The 6,000-nt window shown below is 37.8% G+C and overlaps 1 long non-coding RNA gene across 1 annotated transcript; it reads left to right on the top strand.

The window, feature by feature from the left end:
- On the top strand, nt 1-2,576 carry LOC121328359. Its single transcript, XR_005951673.1, has 3 exons — nt 1-54; nt 1,155-1,222; nt 2,136-2,576. It is a non-coding gene; the product is annotated as an uncharacterized LOC121328359 (long non-coding RNA).
- Nucleotides 2,577-6,000: the final 3,424 nt, after the last annotated feature.

The following is a 6,000-nucleotide window of genomic DNA, read 5'->3' as shown; positions in this document are numbered from 1 at the left end:
GTATTTCATAGCTGTGGAAGATGATAAAATAATTCCACTGAACTCAGAATACAGGTAACCAATGTGTTGGAATTGGGGTAAGAGCTGTAAACAGAATTGCATGCAGGAATACGTCTGTATTATTTTTCTGTTGCACTATAACCTCAGAGCAAAAAAAAAAAAAACAGGAATAAGCTCAGTCCAGCTACTGGAACTTAACCTATGAAAATGTCTTAATTTCTGTCCTTAAAAATGTACGTCTGTTTTTATACTACTGGGCATTTACCTTTTTTTTCCAATTTAAAATCGGCCATGCTTGTGCAACATCTCTTTTACTTCTGTTTACCTGTCGCACTAATAAACATTGCATGCTAGTGACACATGTATGCCCTGTGGGATTGTCCTGGGGCAAATGTTATTTTGGTACAAAGTTCGCCTATGAAAGAAAAAACAAAAACATAAATATTATAAAACTATCAAGAAACAACCTGGACATGGATTAAATCAAAACTAGAGCCATAGCCATTATCAGCTATGTTTATGGCGGTGCCATACAGTTTAATCCTTAGTTGCAGGTAAGAGTTGTTTCTTGCTTGTCTTTTTAAAATTGTTGTATTTTTTTCCTAAAAAAAAAAAACTAAAAAAGAAAATATTTCAAAAACATTGAAAATGATCACTATGAACAAGGCAAACTATATCTTCTCCTGTTACTGACCAACTGTTTACGTTTATCTGGCAGACACTGTAGTACCTATCAGGGATGTTGTGAAGTAAAGACTTATCAATGAATTCAGAATAATAGAACACAACTATTATGTAGAAATGGTGCATGGTGCAGATTCTGTTTGTAAAGCTCTGAAATAATTCTGTAAAGCTGGCCTCTGAAATATTGAGGGCTGTTTATTTCAGAAAAGAAGGATCTAGAGCTCCACCTTACAGAAGGTAATGTTTTTAAAAGTTTGTGCTTTATTTAAATGGCAACAAGGCTGGGTGTTGAATTCAGTGAGGTTTGGTGCTCGTGAAACAGTATAGGGGTTTGGAGTTTGCGTTCCCGTTTCAAGGTTTCACTATCAAAGCAGGAGTAAGCTAAACCCTGGTTCAGGTGGTTTGTTTTTTAAATTAATATACAAATGAAGAGCAACTGTCATTGTAATCATGGGCTGTGCTGTTTAAAGTGTTGCAGATGATGCTCTGCCTGCAAGCTGTGTATTCAGCCAAGTCATGAACATGGCCGGACTTGTAGGTAGGAGCTTATGTTTTCTTTTAAAATGTAAACAGACACCACCTTGCACCACAGAGTCATTCCATGTTCACATTGTTATCTAAAATGCAACAACAGATAAAAATTAAAAAAAAAAAAAAGCATTTAACTGTTCATTCAGACCTCATTATTTGTACATTTTAGGAAGATACCGTACCATTTGTGCATGATTATAAGACTTGTGGAAGCCATAGCATTAGAAACCATTATCAGACCACAACATTACAAGCAGTGGCAACAACACTGCACAGTGTTTGTTGAGATGGTTCTGTGGCAGTGTCTTTTGGGTCTCTCTGTAATACTATAGGTGGAAATCGGTAAATGCTACCCTTACGGTACCAATACCGGGAGCTCATAGCATTGTGGCTGTCCTTGTGCTAAAATTGCCCTTTAGAAAATTCTCCTATTAAAAAATAGATTTGAGACAGATTTTCTGTCAAAAATAAGATATCATTTAATAATAATTTCATAACTGAAATATAGTAAACAATTACAAAGTGCTTTATTATTAGTATTATTATTGTTGCTGTTAAACCTTTTTCAGCATTTGCAATTGCTGGCCTCAGATATATTCAGCTGAAGCCTAAAATGCGCACACCATGGCTAAACATTGGCAGCCTGGTTGCTTTATGCCTGGCATGCTTTGGAATGACCTTACTGGGCAATTTTCAGGAAAGATTGCAATCTGATTGCTGTAAGAGTAATTGTCAAACACACAGATAGGCTACTCTAATGCAATCTCAAAAATGAAATAACATTGTATTACCTGTGGATTTAGCTGTTACTCTAGCGAAAAGTTTTACCATTTCAGAGACCGACAGGTAGATTGGATATGAATAAAAGATTTTCAGAATCTGGGACTTTTTGTCTTTTTTTTTTGTTTTGTTCTTTATAGTCATTGCAACGTTTTACAGCTTTCAAACGATGAGGAGCCACACAACCTAGGGACTACGATGACTTTTGGGTTTGGGACTCTTGCATGCTGGCTTCAGTCGGTCGTGACTCTCAAAGTCAACCTAAAGAACGAAGGGAGGACAATCGGAATTCCACGAGTCCTGCTTTCAGCTGCTGTCACTCTCAGTGTGCTTCTGTGTATCCTTTCAGTACGGTGCAGAACAGAACATCTAAGAAGGCATCTGTACAGCTGCTTCAACCACTTCACTGTGCACTTCAGCCAGCAATGTATTGTAATATTTCAACAGAACAATAGGTAGAATAATCGCATCAACCATTTAAAGATGCAATATCTACAAAAAAAGCCCATGTTACAAAAAGAAGAAAAGGAAAGTTATATTTTAATCTAAGTAATACCCACCTTTTATTTCATGTATTGCTTACCGAGAAAAAGTTATTGTAATGTTTTGTTTTGTTAAGCAGACCTTTAGTTGCTCCAGTTGTTGTATAGGATATGAGATTTATAGAGTACTTAGTGTTGCTACAACTGTTTAAATAACATACCTGTCATTTCTCTTTTCATTGTTAACATTTTGACAACTTTTTACGCTTAACTTTAAAGTCTGTTTCAAAGCTATTTTCAAAATGGTCACACTAGTGCACTGCAGGAAGAGAGATTTAAAAAAGAAAAAAAAGAAAAAAACACATAACGATGGCTCTCGCTTTTCTGTTCTGTATCACATCATGGATTGTTATTGCTGCATTACCTGTTTGACAGTGTGGGCAATAATCCTTACACTGTCAGTAGACTAGAGCTTTAAAACAGACTTGAAAGTTATAAGTGCAAAAGGTTGTCAACATGTTAACAAAGAAAAGACAGATTACATGTACATTATTTAAACAGTTGGAGCAACACGGGGGGACATATAACGCTATAATTTTTGGAACTCCGCTACTTACTCTTTAATAGAAATCAGGAGATTTAATGGTCAACCAGAGTTTAGCTTCCTTGACTGTCGTGCTGCAGATTTCATCCTGATGGCTCAGCGTTTGCACATGCACGCTGCCCAGGTCCAGTGGGCTCTGGTGATGTTCTTCATCACTTTCCTGGGGTTCTTTGCTGTGGAATTCAAACACTACAGGTTTGAAATCGTGTGCACGGATGACCAAGACAACATTCTGAGTCTATCTGAGACCACCTCTGAGATCTCAGAACACCAGTCTGACCAGCTGTAATGGCTGAGCAGCAGCATCTGTGTCTTCTACCAGTTACCTTGTGTTTTTATACTTGATCGAGGATCGGGGGCGTGCAAGGCTGTTTTCATGATTCATGAAAAGAAAGTAAAAAAAAAAAAAATACTGTAAAAGCCTGAGACTTTCTTTATCCTTCTTGAATCTACAAGAGTTGGAAAGGATGGATGTACACATCAACAGTCCTTTTAATCTGGCACTTTAAACTGCAGGTTTAACCCCACCAATAATACATCAGTGTTCCTTGTTGCAAGGGAGGCTAATGACAGGCGCCAGCAGATGATGTTATGCAGTCCTAGTTTGTTGCCATGGAAACCTCTTTGCAGCACCAACACTGTTCGGTCACAAGACTGAGAATGTATGCTAACATCACTGAAATCAAGTACAAGGCTGATATTTGCATGGCACATGAGTAAAGCTAAAAGTATCCCCATCTTTTTAGGGTCAGACAATTCTCACTATCAGCATGATTCTTTTAAAAAAACAAGTTCTGTGTATTTCAGAAAATTGTAAAAATGAGGTGTCCTCTGAGACTGAACCCATATTATCAGTTTCTAAATGAGTGCAACAGTATACTTTAGTAAATACCCTTTCCCAGAATCACTTAATGCAATGAAAGTACTACTGTAATAGAGACAACATACATCATTTACAAGCTCAAATCTTCAGGATACATTTAAGACTTGTTGTCTAAACCTGTTGCTTTTATCTATAATTTATACATACAGTTGTATGCAAAAGTTTGGGCACCCCTGGAAAAAAATGTATGTTACAATGAATCTTTCAGTGAACAGAAGTTAACATGACCTCTACATTGTATAAAGTTGACACCTTTCTGCAAATTTTAATACAGGATTACTATTTATTTGCATTTATTACAGATTCAAAATAATAAACAAAAGTGAACATGGCGCGTGCAAAAGTTTGGGTACCCTGTCACTTAGTACTTGGTAACACCTCCTTTGGCAGATATAACAGCTTCCAAGCGTTTCCAGTAACCAGCTAAGAGTCTTTCTAGTCTAGCCTTTAGAATTTTTTCCCACTCTTTCTTGCAGAACTCTTCCAGCTCAGAAAGATTCTTAGGTCTCCTTGCATGCACTGCATGTTTGAGATCTCCCCACAGATTTTCAATAAGTCTGGGGACTGTGACAGCCATTCCAAAACCTTTCTCCTTCTTTCTTGTAAATATTTCATGGTTGATTTTAAGGTATGTTTTGGATCATTGTTTTGCTGAAATATCCAACCTCTTTTCAGCTTCAGTGCCCTGACTGACTTTAGGACATTCGCTTTAGGATTTGTTGATATTTAGTTGAATCCATTCTTCCTTCCACCCACACAATATTTCCAGTTCCACTGGCTGCCACACAACCCCAAAGCATTACAGAGCCACCCCCGTGCTTAACAGTTGGCAAGGTGTTCTCTTCTTGAAATGCTTCACCCTTTTTTCTCCAAACGTACCTTCTTTGGTTGTGGCCAAACAGTTTTGTTTCACCAGTCCAAAGCACATTGTTCCAAAAAGCTTCAGGCTTGTCAAGGTTTTCTTTTGCATACTTTAGACGCGGACTTTTGCGATGAGGTCGTAGAAAAGGCTTCCTTCTGACAACTCTCCCATGCAGATCCTTGTTGTGTAAGGTACGCTGTACTGTGGACCTGTGAACAACTACTCTAGTGTCAGCTAAACTGTTCTGAAGGTCCTTTATAGTGACCTTTGGGTTCTGTTGTGCAGATCTAACCAGTTTTTGGGCAAGTCTATGTGATATTTTTCTTGGTCTTTCAGATCTTGCCTTGACTTTAACCATTCCATTTAACTTCCATTTCTTGACAATGTTTCTGACAGTTGAAATTGCTAGCTGGAAGCATTGGGAGAGTTTTTTATAGCCGCCTCCTGTTTTGTGAAAGTCAATTATCTTCATTTTCAAGTCCTCAGACATCTGCTTAGAGGAGCCCATGGTTGTTAAAACCAGGCAGAACAACAATCACAGTCTGACAGATGAGAAGGCCTGAAGTTACTTCAGAGTAATAGTTCAACACTGGAATTGACTTCACCTGACTAATTGAAGCCCTAACGAGTGAATCAACCTTTCTGGGCCTTAGTAATCATCTTTTTAAGAAGTAATTAAGAATGGTCCAAAAGAGTGCCCAAACTTTTGCACGCACGCAAACTTTTGCCGTGTTCACTTTTGTTTATTATTTTGAATCTGTAATAAATGCAAATAAATAACCATAAGTAACTACCTAAAGTGTAAAAGGGATGGAAAAACGCTAGCACTCTGAACCCCGTTCAGGCTAGCCATGGCCACCATGATGCACTACACTGAACTGTCAAACACCCATTCATGCATTAAGGTTAATGATTTTAAAACATTCTATATGGCAGTTGGTTTATAAAAGCCTGAAGCACTAAAGGGGAGCACCTTTACACATGCTTACAAAAAACAGAGAAATCAGCTGAAAGTGTTTTGGTAGAAGGACCGAAGTGAGTGAAATGTTTGTTGAAAGACATTCCAGTCACTTGTCTAAAATAATATCGGTAACACGCAGCACTTCCTAAATGTATTTATTCGAGTTTCACTCTCTCGGATAACCCACAGCAAGTTAACACGGTAGTTACAACA

This window comes from Polyodon spathula, chromosome 2, assembly GCF_017654505.1.
Source record: "Polyodon spathula isolate WHYD16114869_AA chromosome 2, ASM1765450v1, whole genome shotgun sequence".
In the NCBI taxonomy this organism is placed as follows: Eukaryota; Metazoa; Chordata; class Actinopteri; order Acipenseriformes; family Polyodontidae; genus Polyodon; species Polyodon spathula.
The sequence above is the reverse complement of the archived record's forward strand: the minus strand, read 5'-3'. Positions and strand labels throughout refer to the sequence as shown.